At 39.5% G+C, this 15003-nt stretch overlaps 1 protein-coding gene across 5 annotated transcripts in view; it reads left to right on the top strand.

The window, feature by feature from the left end:
* GHR (growth hormone receptor) overlaps positions 1-15003 on the top strand; it is a 272010-nt gene that overhangs the window by 42345 nt on the left and 214662 nt on the right. For 2 of the 5 annotated variants that reach the window (XM_077896087.1, XM_077896084.1), the window contains exon 1: positions 3589-3731. The exons of the other annotated variants lie outside the window; for them this stretch is intronic. The gene's annotated coding sequence lies outside the window, so the exon portion shown is untranslated. Of the gene's footprint in view, positions 1-3588; positions 3732-15003 lie in introns of those variants that run through there. 5 annotated transcript variants of the gene reach the window in all.

Here is a 15003-nt window from a genome sequence, read left to right as displayed (position 1 = left end):
GCCATGAGCTCTAGCCACTGTCTGGGGAGCCAGTCACTTGCTGGAACATAGTTAGGCTGGGCTTTTATAAAACTCTTTCTGTGAGAGTCATCACAAATAGCCCCAAAAGCCTGCAGAAGTCTTTGGCAAATTATTTCTGAATAAAGCATCTCTCTCTGACCTGAGCCTGGAACCACAATGGAAGATCCTGTTTGAACTTAAAAAAAAAAAAAAAGTGGGTGGCTGGGTGGAATTTAAGAGAGAGGTAAATTTTGGGGGATCCCTGGGTGGCTCAGTGGTTTAGCACCTGCCTTTGGGCCAGGGTGTGGTCCTGGAGTCCCGGGATCAAGTGCCGCGTCGGGCTCCTGGCATGGAGCCTGCTTCTCCCTCTGCTTGTGTCTCTGACTCTCTCTCTCTCTCTCTCTCTCTCTCTATCATGAATATATAAATTTTAAAAAATCTTTAAAAAAAAGAGAGGTAAATTTTGATCACTAAATATAACATTCCATGAAGAGGAACGTTGTGGTAATGTGCATCCTATGAAAGCAGGATGCTCAAGACAAGATGATCAAGGGGGTATGGGTAGTATGTTGAGGATCAGAAACCTGTATCTATAGGAACAATATTTTAATTTTCTGTAATTTTCCACTTTTTTACCTTTAATTCTTGAACTTTTAAAAATTAAGACAATTTTTTAATTGAAACATAGTTGACATATATTAGTCTCAGGCTTACAACAGTGATTTGATAACTATATACATTCCTATATGCTCAGTGTGGGAAGTTCAGTTGCCATCTGTCACTACACAAAGTTATAAGATTATTGACTATTTCCCATGCTATACTTTTTACCCCTGTGACTTATTTTTAACTGGAAAAATGTACCTCTTAATCCTCTTCACCTGTTTTGCCTATCCTTCCACCCCCCCACCTCTCACCCCCACCCCCCAACCCCCCACAGCAACCACAGGTTTGTTCTTTATATTTAGGTGTCTGTTTTTCTTTTTTGCTGTTTGTTTTGTTTTTTGACTTCCACATATAAGTGAACTCATTTGGTATTTGTCTTTCTCTGTCTGACTTATTTCACTCAGCATGATACCCTCTAGGTCCACCCATGTTTCATAAATGGCAAGATCACATTCTTTTTTTTTATGGCTGAGTAATATTCCATTGTATATATACATATCACAGCTACCAATGGACCAATCAGAATGACTAGCATCAAAAAGACAAGAAATAACAAGTGTTGATGAGGATGTGGAAAAAGGAAACCTTTGTGCACTATAGGGATATAAATTGGTGCAGTCACCATGGAAAACAGTATGGAGGTATCTCAAAAAACTGAAACCAGAAGTACCATATGATCCAGTAATTTCACTTCTGGGTACTTACCTGAGAAAAACGAAAATGCTAATTTGAACTATGTCTCTTTTGAGAGCTTAGTCTTTCTCTGGGTTAAGGGAAACTAGTAAAAGGGATCTGAATTATTCTTGAGCTAGAATTCTTCCTTGGTTTGACTCTAACGGTGGCAATGGAGATTGGTGGCAGAAACAGAGGCAGGTTCCTTGTGAAGCCATAGAAGCTAAAGCCTTATGGGCTCCTCATTTGCACGGACCCCTCCTGAGTCCTGAGAGGGGCCTAGCAATGTATTGTCCTGGTGCTTTTGTGTAAAAATGTAAAACACAGTGTATTCAACTGTAATTGTTAAAACACTGTCACCTTCAAATTCAACTTCCCTCCTTTCTGCTTTCCCTTCTCATGGGTGGCATTCAAGTGATCATGGGCATTTTGTAGTAGTTATTAGGGTTTGTTTTTTTTACTTGAAATGGATCCTTCAAATTGCCTAAGTTTCAGGCATCTTCCTTCCTTCCTTCCTTCCTTCCTTCCTTCCTTCCTTCCTTCCTTCCTTCCTTCCAAGATTTTATTTATTTATTCATGAGAGACACCAAGAGAGAGAGACAGAGAGAGAGAGAGAGGCAGAGACACAGGCAAAGGGAGAAGCAGGCTCCCTGCAGGGAGCCTGGTGTGGGACTCAATCCCGGGTCCCCAGGATCAGGCCCTAGGTTGAAGGTGGTGCTAAACCACTGAGCCACCCAGGGATCCCTTCAGGCAGCTTTAAATGTGGATCTTCCCCCTGGGTATAGGAATGGAGTGGCTAATGAATCAGAAATTGCCTGTGCCTTGGAACCTATACGTCAGAGTCAGAAATAAAAATGGTGAGATCCCATGAGGGAGAGTGAATGGGAACCCATGTTGCAACCAGCCATTTGACAGTGGAGAAACAGGGCTTTTTATCCTTGTCTTTGAGGTCTGTTTTGACTAGGAATACCCTTTTCATGGAGCAACTTAATGTATTAGTTAAGAAAAATACATCAAATTAAATCATTTTTAAAGTCATGGTTTTTTAAAGTCATGCAGACTGAGCTAATTATGAAAATAATGGTGAGAAAACTGCTGACTGAAGAGAAAAATTGTTTGAAAACTGTATCCTCCTTTCCCCTTCCACTTTACGTAATTATGAAGCCTCTTCTCAAACTTCTCTTCTGAGGGAGAAATAATGGCCAACAGAAATTCAACAGAAATTGGGTGCTTCTGAGATTCAAACAATTTACAGCACTTCAGATTGCTGCTGTCTCTAATGGGCTGTCAGGGAACTCCTGTTCACTTTGGTCTGTCTTTCCTGCCTTCCACCCCATCTCTGTTCTCACACACTTGTGGTTCTTGTTGGCATTCACACTTACTGTTTTTTTAATGGTCAGCATCACAGCTTGCAAATGAATCTGCCCAAGGAGCCTGTGCTTAATGAATATAGGTTCCCTTCCACCCCATCTGTAAGTTTAAGATCCTGTGAGATCTCAAAGATTCATTTTATTTGGACAAAACAAAAACCTCTTTCTTTACAATATCCCAGATTTTTTATTGATGATAAGGATAACTGAGGAAAGAGGTAATCAATCATTCATGATATCCACTATTTCCTGAATGGATACATAGTTACATGTTAGGGAAGGGGACCAAATCTAAAAGTGATGCCCACTTAAAGAGACCAAATGAGGGGATCCCTGGGTGGCTCAGTGGTTTAGCGCCTGCCTTTGGCCCAGGGCGTGATCCTGGAGTCCTGGGATCGAGTCCCACGTCGGGCTCCCGGCATGGAGCCTGCTTCTCCCTCCTCCTGTGTCTCTGCCTCTCTCTCTCTCTCTCTCATAAATAAATAAATAAATAAATAAATAAATAAATAGATAAATAAATAATAAATCTTTAAAAAAAGAGAGAGAGAGAGAGAGAGAGAGAGACCAAATGATGTAGCACGAGCCAAGAAAAACTTAACAAAGGGAAGGTTTGGCCCATGTTCAAAACATTATCATTAACATGATGACAGGGAAAAAGTAGCTATTTGATCAGTTTACCCAGATCTGAACTCTCAAAATTCACTGTCATCCTGTCAGATCACGGTCAGAGAAAGGATTAAAAACCAACAATTGTGACATTCTGAGTTCTATTTCAGGGATAGGATTTGACTCAGATTGTGTGTGTGTGTGTGTGTGTGTGTGTGTGTGTTTGTTTAGAACCAACCACTCTTGTGTCTGCTCAGCACAAAGTAGATGTTTAATAATGCTTGCCGGTCAGCCTGTGGCCTGGGAATGGTGGCGAGTGCGCATCTGAACACACGCTCCTGGGAGATTGTTTCCCTTTGGACTTTCCATCCTGTGGACAGCCCTGAAAAGCCCAGAGAAGTCATCTTTATAAGAGAGGCATGTGACTCATTCAATGTGAACCTAGAACTTAGTGAAATGCTGTTATTTGGACTGAACTTTCAAGGCTCCTCTGCTTAGTAAGAATTCATGAACTGAAAATAGAATTCATTCTTTCCTTACGTAGGGCCATAGATGTCCACTGTTAGCATGCCCTTGCAGTCTGGCAGCTGGAAGGTTTGCAGAAGGTATAAAAAGTGATCAGAAAGACACATTTTCCAGGAGAGGGGGGTATGCTGTTGCGATTGATCCACCTGCTGCTTTGTCCTGGAATCGTGAAATCCGATCACACTGCATTTCTTCTGTATGTTCTCTTCCAGAAATTCAGAGCCTGCTATTCTTCTGTCTTAAGTGTAACTGAGTTACCCTGAGGAGAGCTCAGAACTGCTTTTAAATTCAGGAGGACAACAGCTTTCTGCTCACTCAGGTCTCCTGAGACTTGCCCCCAGACAAGAAAAGGGTGTTTAGCATGGGCTCTTTGCCAGAGATTCAATATACAAATTTTACTATGAGAATAAAAAGTTGGCCCACTTATAAAAGGATAATCAAAAGTTCATTGCAGTGTGTTCTTCCTTTCCGATGATGGAATCAATTTAAATTCTGGCCTCTGAGCCACAGTATTTTTCAAAGAGGCAAGCAACTCTTCTGCCAAGTGACCCCAGGAATACCTGTGATCCTCATGCCAGGAATATGGAAAATGGAAGGGCTGGATGCCTACACCCCTGATTCTTTTACTTTAAAACCAGCCGGGAAGAATTTTGAGAGGCTTTTGCCCAAAGTTCAGTATTTATGAACTGTTCGAATATGAAAAAAGTGCTCTGGTACTGGATCGGTTGATAAGAAGAGTACACTATCAAATTTGCCCATTATTTTTAGGCTGCTGAAAAATATTTGAAAAATCTCTTACAGAGCTAAAAGAGACCTCCTCCCTCCCTCTCAGCACAGCCTCACATCTACAAACCCGTGCTGGGCTATTCTCATTCCCTAGGTATCCCTGCACTTTCTTACTCTGTCTTTATGGTCTTCCATCTGCTGAATTTTCTCCATGGTTTAGCTCCGCTGCCTCTTTAGTGTAAAGGCTTCCTTGTTTAGAATTAATTGTAATTCCTCACTGTTCTCTAAGAATTCTATAAATATCAATAAATACCCCATCAAAGCCTCTCTCATAATGCTCTGTGCTGTGGTTATTAATGGACTTATCTATTTCCCCCCTACTTTATTTGAATAAATGAACTAGACTCAGCTTTACAGATGAGAAAATGAGCCATGAAGAAGTTTAATAATTTTCCCAGGGCCACACAAAAGAGTTATGGGCTTCAATCTGAGTCTGTTGTTCCAATGTATTTCCTCTTCTAGTCTTTTGCAGACTTTCTTCTCTTTTAATTTGATTAGTTCTGTACATATATATACATATACACGCCCACCCCATGTGTATATTATACATATATGTCATACATAGCAATCCCCAAATCATAATCCAACTGTCTTTCTAGAACCATAGGCAATTATATGATCATCAGAATGTAGTTTTACATAGACTCATTATTACTGTGCATGGAAGGTAGACCCAGAAGCCATCTCACAAGATTTAAATTCATAAGGCTATGCAGAGTAGCTTCATATGGGCCTGGTGCAACCTGACTAGCCTTTCATTAACTCCTCACCTCCATCCCACATTCCTCCCTGCAGCTGTTCTAAATCTCCACCCTGAAATCCTGACCCCACCCTCTCATACTCAGCCTGTGCTCTGCTTTAACTGAGATGATTTAGGTCAGTGGTTCTCCAAATTTAATATGTATAAAAATCACATGGTGGATTTGTTGTAACATAGTTTCTGGGGCCTTATCCTCAGGGATTCTGATTCAGCAGGTCAGGGATGGGGCTCGTGGATTTGCTTTCTCACATGCACATAGATGATGCCAGTGCAGCTCGCCTGAGAACCACACTTTAAGAACCACTGGTTTAGGCTGCCTGAGTGGGAAGAGCTTGCGACTTTTGATCTCAGGGTCGTGAATTGGAGCTCCATGTTGGGTGTAGAGATTACTTAAATAAATAAAACTTTAAAAAAAGAAAAAAGAAGGAGAACCACTGATTTAAGCCATGGTATGAGGTAGGGATGTTTTGTCCAATACAGAACCTCTCTGGTCATTAGCCTTCCTATCTTTCTGTGAGTGAGAATTCAGAGAAGCATTTTTCTCTTCCCAGACCAATCCATCTTACCAGCAGCTTTTATCCCAGCTCGTTTTGTATCGTTCAGGACCTTGCAGCCCATCCATCTCTGCATCTCTTATATCATGCATTCTGTTGGCTTTACATCTTTACTCCTTTATTAACACAACTGCTTAAATTTCCTCTCTCAGGATAATATTTAAGATATGTTGGTATGCTTAATGATTATAAACAATTATTTCCATAAGAATACATGACAATTACAGGGGTGTCTGGGTGGCACAGTCAGTTAAGCATCCAACTCTTGGTTTTAGCTCGGGTCATGATCTCAGGGTCATGAGATCAAGCACTGCCTTGGGCTCCATACTCAGCAGGAAGTCTGCTTGAGGTTCTGTCTCCCTCTCCTTCCACCCCTCCTGTTTCTGCTCTCTGTCACAAATAAATCTTAAAGAATACTTGACAACTTTAGATTCAATTCAGTTGGTTAGGAACTGAGCTTCTGTAATTTGGGAATTGGCTTGAAGACAGAAGTAAGCCACATTTAATTTATTTTTATGGAGGTGGTCGAAAGAGACTGATGGATGACACATGACAAAAGAGTTAACTTGTACATTTCGATATTCTCATAAGGATGATTCTTCTAGGAGCTTGAACAGCAGACTTGGTTCACTGACCTGAATGTGTTCCACTCTGGGGGATTGTAGTATTGGCTCCAGCTTTTCATTAAGCAGTTGGAAGTGAGAAGGGAGGACAAGTGTACTTTGAAACATTTCACAATGAACTTCTCTGCATTCTAATGATCAGTCTCTTTAAGAACTTCGCTGCATAAGAATACTTTGTATGTTCTTCTGATGGTCACTTACAGTTTTCATTTGCATTCACCTCACTTGCTTAATCTTGATTCCTTATAATGAATCATAATGTTACCCAATTATACTTGGGCAGCTCATTCCTACCTGTATTCTTACTATTAGCTCTTTTCCTAATCAATACTGGTATTCTTTAGAATACATGGGAATTAGATAAAACATGTAGTTTTATATATTTTATAAAACATGTAGGCAAAACACATAAAAGTTCCCTGATCTATTCATTTTCTGAAAATTGGTTATATTCCTATAACACGTGCAACTTTATCTTTATTCATATATAACTCTAGATTTTAAATTATCTAGCAGAAACTGAATGAAACATTGTCTCCTGAGGCATATATATTCTGTGAGATCAAAAGATCATGTCTTTTATTCCTTTTGAACCCTTAATACAGGGCTCTGAGCTTAATCAGTGCCAATTGAATGAATAAGTGGTAGTCATGAGTGAAAGATTGTAAACCTCTAACTTTATCCTTCAAAAGTCTCATTTGTCTAATTTCAAATGATGCTCTTAAAATAAATGTTTAATGCTGTGAGATTGTTCATAGTTTCTCTCTTCTCCTTTTTGTGCATGGTCTATAAAACTTTCTGGTGATCATTACTTTATAGTTTTTTATTTTTAATTCAGAAGATGGGTTCCAAATAATCACTTTACAAATGTGCAAATAACAGTCTTCTAGACAATGATATCTTTAATAGGCTTGAAATTTCAGAGTTCATTTTTTTTCTCCTTTTAATGTGCTATTACGATTGTGACATTGGTCTTCTTCAGAAAATTTCATACACTTAGACCATCATTTTCATGGTGAATCTTAGTCCAGCTCTGATGAGTGAACCCTCCTTACATCAAGGGGCCAGAGTGGCTCTGGATTCTAAGAGCTGTGGGAAGGTTCTCTACTAGGTAAAACAGTTTTATCAAATAGAATATCATATTGAATATTTCTTAGTGTATTAATTTTTATATGGAAAACATCTTTGTCGAATAACTCATTGGCTATTCACTGCTATTTTTAATTTCAGCTTTGGCAAATCAATTTAGGCTGAAAAAAACCTGTCTTCCATGGTTATTTCCAACACTAACTTAACTTCCTTATGCCTCTGTTTCCAAATTTGCTAAATAAAGATTATACTGCAGTACTGCTCATCAATAGGATTAAAACGACTAGAGATCATGAAATACAAGACCAATGAAAAGGCCATTGTGGACCAGATTGCAGAATCACTACAAATCTGTCACAGGTGACCTGCCATAATGTTACATTCTTAGATGTGGTTTCTTATCATAGTGGGCCATATTTGTTCCTCTTTCTTTCTTCCATGACACCTACTAAAAGTACATTCCAACTAATAGGCCATTTGTCCTCTATAGTAGAAGACCCTACTGAGAGAGTTATTTATCCCATCTATCAGCCTGTAGGCAGAATTGTATTTTAAAACATTATACACTAACAATGAGACTGAAGAAAGAAATTAAGGAGTCAGTCTTGTTTACAATTACACCCCAAAGCATAAGATACCTAGGAATAAACCTAACCAAATAGGTAAAGGATCTATACCCTAAAAACTACAGAACACTTCTGAAAGAAATGGAGGAAGACACAGAGATGGAAAAGTACTCCATGCTCATGGATTGGAAGAATGAATATTGTGAAAATGGCAATGCTACCCAGGGCAATTTACACATTCAATGCAATCCCTATCAAAATACCATGGACTTTCTTCAGAGAGTTGGAACAAATCATCTTAAGATTTGTATGGAATCAGAAAAGACCCCGAATAGCCAGGGAAATATTGAAAAAGAAAAACCAGAGCCGGGGGCATCACAATGCCAGATTTCAAGTTGTACTACAAAGCTGTGATCATCAAGACAGTGTGGTACTGGCACAGAAACAGACACACAGATCAATGGAACAGAATAGAGAGCCCAGAAATGGGCCCTCAACTCTATGGTCAACTAATATTCAACAAAGCAGGAAAGACTATCCACTGGAAAAAATAGTCTATTCAATAAATGGTGCTGGGAAAATTGGACAGCCACATGCAGAAGAATGAAACTGGACCATTCTCTTACACCATACACAAAGATAAACTCAAAATGGATGAAATATCTAAATGTGAGATAAGAATCCATCAAAATCCTAGAGGAGAACACAGGCAACACCCGTTTTGAACCTGGCCACAACAACTTATTGCAAGATACATCTATGAAGGCAAAGGAAACAAAAACAAAAATGAACTATTGGGACTTCATCAAGGTAAGAAGCTTCTGCATAGCAAAAGAAATAGTCAACAAAACTAAAAGACAACCTACAGAATGGGAGAAGATACTTGCCAATGACCTATCAGATAAAGGGCTAGTATCCAACGTCTATAAGGAACTTATTAAACTCAGCAGCAAAGTAATAAACAATCCAGTCATGAAATGGGTAGAAGACATGAACAGAAATTTCACTAAAGAAGACATACACATGGCCAACAAGCACATGAGAAAATGCTCCACATCACTGGCCATCAGGAAAATACAAATCAAAACCACAATGAGATACTACCTCACACCAGTGAGATTGGGGAAAATTAACAAGGCAGGAAACCACAAATGTTGGAGAGGATGTGGAGAAAGGGGAACCCTCTTGCACTGTTGGTGGGAACATGACCTGGTGCAGCCACTCTGGAAAACTGTGTGGAGGGTCCTCAAAGAGTTAAAAATAGACCTGCTCTACGACCCCGAAGATACAGATGCAGTGAACTGGCGGGAGACCTGCACCCCAATGTTTATGACAGCAATGCCCACAATAGTTAAACTGTGGAAGGAGCCTCGGTATTCATAGAAAGATGAATGGAGGGGAACTCTGCGTGGCTCAGTTGTTTAGTGCCTGCCTTCGGCCCAGGGCGTGATCCTGGAGTCCTGGGATCGAGTCGCACATCAGGCTCCCTGCATGGAGTCTGCTTCTCCCTTTGCCTGTGTCTCTGCCTCTCTCTCTCTCTCTCTCTCTCTCTCTCTCTCTCTGTCTCTCATGAATAAATAAATAAATAAAGTCTTTTTTTTTAAATAAAATCTTTAAAAAAAAAAGAAAGATGAATTGATAAAGAAGACGTGGTCTATATACAAAATGGAATATTACTCAGCCATTAGAAACGACAAGTACCCACCATTTGCTTCAACGTGGATGGGACTGGAGGGTATTATGCTGAGAGAAGTAAGTCAATCAGAGAAGGACAAACATTATATGGTCTCATTCATTTGGGGAATATAAGAAATAGTGAAAGGGAGAAAAGGGAAAAGGAGAGAAAATGAGTGGGAAAAATCAGAGAGAGTGACAGAATATGAGAGACTCCTAACCCTGGGAAAGGAACAAGGGGCTCGTGGGCAGGGGTATGGGGTGACTGGGTGATGGGCACTGAGGGGGGCACTCGATGGGATGAGCACTGGGTGTTATACTATATGTTGGCAAATCGAAGTCCAATAAAAAATATACAAAAAAGTACAATAAAATAAATAAAATAAAATAAAATAAAAAGTGCTAGTAAAGATTACTGCCATATTTTTTTTTAAAAAAGCCCTACAAAGGAAGCTTATACTATTGAGGATCATTGTCATGGCTCTGAACATTTGCATATCATGAAACTTGTCTTCAAACATTTAACTTAAAACTCTTTCAGGGCTATCTTGGACATCTCGGAAAATGAGAACAACTGCTTATTTTTCTTGATATGCTCTTGATGGGCATACACTTCTCCTGCCACCACCTACCACAGCACGGATACCCTTGTCTACTCACTGTGCCCTACATTCTGGCTCCTGTCTTCTTTAAGCTTTGTTAGCTTAGTTGTATTTGGTTTTCTCAAATAAAGTACTTTCTAAATCTGTGATGAACTCTTATTAAAGTAATAGTGACATCACATTTATCATAACACTGCACTGAATTTATATATTTTTTCCTTAAATCCACATAACAACCTTAGAAGGTAGGAATTTATATTCTCCTTTTATAGATGCATAAACAGAGGTCCAGGTAACAAGTAACATGTTCAAAGCCACCTACTTAGTAAATGGCTTAGATGGAGCCAGGTCTGTGTAGTTCTTAAGCCTACCCTTTTAACTACTATGTCCACAATTGCTGTATCTCTTTTTGCTGACTATGACACAACTCCTTACTCACACTTCACCTGCTCTCTATTTTCACTTCTCAATTCTTTTTTTACTTGGCAGAGTTTCAGCGTATTAACGTTCTGAGTTTTTCTGTGTGTGTGTGTGTGTGTGTGTGTGTTAATATTGAAGACCCGCCAACTATTTTTCTTTTTTACATGATAGAGATTCTTTTGTCTACATGTTTTATCTTCCTAATGTAAATTTCTGGTGGAGAGTAATGGTAAGTTGCCCAGTTAGGGCCTCTGCATTGAGCCAAGCACATGCATACCTGACCCAAAGTAGCCTGCATCATCTTCATCAGCACAGGAAACATTTAGGCAGTGTTTACCATGTACCAAACATTTGCATGGCTTATTTCAGTTAATCCTCACAATAACCTTGTAAAGTGGATTATATTGTTACTCCAAGGTTAAGAGACTTACCGGAGTTCATCTAGTTACTAAATAGTAGAGCTTGAGTCTGCCATTTGGTGTTGGTCCAACACCAGATTCCACATGTTTAACTACCCCATGTTTCCCTCAGTGGACGCTGGGCTTCTGCCTACGGCCTGTTCCTTCCATTCTTTACCATCTGTCCTCTCTGCTCCTCACTTTCTTCTCTACTCATTCCCTCCTGCCTCTTCAATCTTCTCTGTCTTCCTATTTCTTAACTTTGTTCTCTTTTGGTCCTCTGCTGCCTTCCCAGTGCTCTCTCAGCTCATTTGCCTGGCCCTCTTTTCACTCGTATAACCTTTTACCTATCTTAAAAACAAAACAAACAAAAACAGCTTAAAGCCTAATAATAATAATGGACTCTTTAACTTTCTTGGCAATGTCTATTATTATATAAGATGATAATTAGCTAGGTGAAAACAGAAGTAGAATATGAGATTGAAATAAAGAATCTCTTAATTTGTTTCTATTAGAAACATAAATTATGAGTGACTGTAATGTGTTAAGCTCCATGATTTCTAAGTATCTAAATAAGGCACTAAACACACACCTTTGTTTTATGCATTGATTGCCATTTTATTGAGCAGCATATTTTTAGCAATGCAGCAACAACTATAAAATAATTTGAGTTATCCTACAGAAGCAGAGACAGACTCATCATTTGACCTTTTTTCTTTTGTTCTATTGTGTAGTGGGTTGCTTTGGAGATCATTGTAAGTTGATATGAATTATCACTGGAGTTTCATTTGGATGTCTGTCTGAGCTTAGGCATTTTTCTTTTCTCTCCAAATTCTGAAGTCATGGCCATTCATCTTTTAAATAAGACTTTTAAAGTAGGACAAAGCCATAAAATAAACATTTGGGAAACAGCATTGGATATGCCCAGCTAAATAAACTGCCTTTCTATTTAGTTTTGAACTCTAAATCTCATTTAAACACCCTCCCATTTTTTTTTCTCTAAAGAAGGGTGGGGGGCTAACAATTACAGTAGATTCTAAAGAAAAATATAGCAAGAACATTTTGGTAAGAGACATTCCCACATGGAAAAGTACAAAAATTGGGCAAGTACTTCTAGCTGACCAGTAGAACTTGGAAGAAGAAACGTGGAATAAACTTCTGAGCTTGGGGAATGGTGTGGATAAGTTTTGATTATTGAAATGTTCCCAGAGATCCAGTACTTGCTTATTAAAACACTGGAATGGCTTATATGGTCCCTTGTGGCTTATCCCTTGTTTCTTCCAGAAAGATTAGGTTATGTGCTGCCTAAGACCACGTTTACTCTCAGTAATGAGATTACCACATGAGTTATATTATAAATAGTGTATGCCGATGTGTAGAAGGATCTCAGTAATATTTCAGAGTTGCACGAATTGATCATAACCCTGGCCTAGAAATCTGAATTATCTTGGCAGGGCTATGTTGTCAAATTACCTGATTGTATTTGCCTTTGTGACAGCTGGGATGGCTTTCACTGGCATATGCCACTTTGCTGTGCTCAGGCTGTGGTCAGGAGACCCATGTTCCATAGATGTAGCTGCCCTAGTAAACAGTGTTTCAGCCTTAGCCTGGCCCCGGATACCCTGCCTGGTTTTTCTGGACTGAAGTTTCCATGATCGATTTTCAGAAAGAAAAACAAAAAAGCTGAGTTTTTCTTTTTTTCTTCCTTTCTTTCTTTATTTCATAATAACTACTCTCTACCCCTCTGACAAGCACTATGGTGGTATCTATTGCATGACACTTTTTCCTTGCACATATTCAAAAATCACAATCAAAAGCATGTTTCTCGGAAACATTACTCTGGATATAAAATGTTAATATATCACAGCCTATATGACACAGGGGCTAGTATGAAGTTAGCTATTTTTCTTGGTTTTATATAATCAGAAAATCCGACTGTTGAGGAGAAGTGAATATTTTAATTTTGAAGTAAGCCTGGTACTTGAAGAGAAACACATAAATGTCCCTTGGGGAATAAAAAAAATGGAAGTTCCATTTTGGACACTGCAAATGACAGTGCCAGCTGTTGTCATAATATTTCTAACATCCACCAAGGATTAATTCCAAGCCCAGCAAGTTCACTGGATGAACAGAAATGGCCATGGAAGTAAATGCTGGTGTTTATGCTCTGACATCGTGAAATGAAGCAGGAGACCTCTTGGAATTGGATATGTAGCCAACACTGGATTATCATGCCTGTGGATCATTCACTTGGTGGATTATCTGCAGAAATTTTAATCCTGCACTTGCTTTCTTGTGCCTCTTGGCTCTCTTCCTCTATAGTGGTATACTCAGGAAATGCGATCTCCTGTGATTGTAAGCTTCCATGAATATTCATTAAGTGCTCGCCGAATACAAGCTGAGGACACTGAGAAGTGTAAGACAAGGTCTGGTTTTTAAAGCATTTACTGCATGACCGCAGCAGAGGCAATTAGCATAATCAAACAGACATGAGTTTCAGAGGCAGGTATGGCCCTGGGCTCATCACTTAGATTTTCTGAGGCTCCATTTCCTTTTCTATAAAATACAGATCCTAATACCATGTTATAGAGTTCTCTTGAGAATATGAAATGTTTGTACAATTCCTAGCTCTCTACTCATTTGCTGTTTTTCTAGAACAGATCTACCTCTTTGTCTACATTCTACAAAGCAGAATGTGGAAAGCGCTAAATGAATATAGTCAGAGAATTCCCTACACCCTCAAGGAGACAGGAGGTGTGGATGAAGGGGTCTGCTGTCCAGGGGGTGGGCTGGAGCTGAGGCAGGACATGTGGGTGGGATGTCACTAAGCAGGCAGAGGAAGAGGGCATTCCTGACAGTGAGTGTGGGTCACAGGAGGTATGAAGACAGGAATGCATGTGGCATTTTCAGGGCAAAAGATGAAGTTTTAGATATGACTACTTGTGGGGATCTTGAACAGCAAGCAGACTAGGAGTTCATGGAAGGAGGACTACTAGCTGAAGTAAAAGAAAACTCACAGGCCCCTTTTTTCTCCTCTGCTTCTCCCTCTTTACTACTCACATTCAGTATTTCCAGCCTTTCCTTACATTCTGTTTCTGTAAACAATTTTAACAAGTCAGAGCTGCAAAAAGGGATCCTTTTGGTCTGCACATATAGGGTCCCCGTGAGGCTTTTCAAACTACTAGATGGTGACCGGATTGACCCTAATGACCAGGCAAAAAGTCCGTTAAATTTATAAGACTAGCAAATCCATATAGTGGGTAGTGGTGGGAAAAACAGTGAGCGGCTAATCTTGAGGAACCTGAGGATTAGGATGGAGAAAAGCAAAGCACAGTGGAAATAAGAAGTAAAGTGAAATATGGGGAAGGGACTACTTATGATTTAGATGAAAGCCAAATGGAAGTTGATGGATGTAGCAGTGTCTCTGATATGTTAGCTAAAAATTGGAGTCTGTTCCCACTGTGGGTTTGAGAATGGGAAGGCATGTTCAGGAAGATGCTGAAGAGTTTTTCTGCTGTAGGCAGAAGGAGTTGAGGTGACCTAGGAAGGTGGAGAAGGCTGTGGTTCTACTTGGCTTAAGGTTTTGTTTATATGTAGAGGAAAGAGTAATTTTAAACGTAGTTAATGCTAAGTCATAAACTAACACTTGGAAATGTTGGTTATAGTCCAGATTTTCTTTTTGCTGCTGATTT

The sequence above is a fragment of the Canis aureus genome, chromosome 4, assembly GCF_053574225.1.
Source record: "Canis aureus isolate CA01 chromosome 4, VMU_Caureus_v.1.0, whole genome shotgun sequence".
In the NCBI taxonomy this organism is placed as follows: domain Eukaryota; kingdom Metazoa; phylum Chordata; class Mammalia; order Carnivora; family Canidae; genus Canis; species Canis aureus.
The sequence above is the reverse complement of the archived record's forward strand: the minus strand, read 5'-3'. Positions and strand labels throughout refer to the sequence as shown.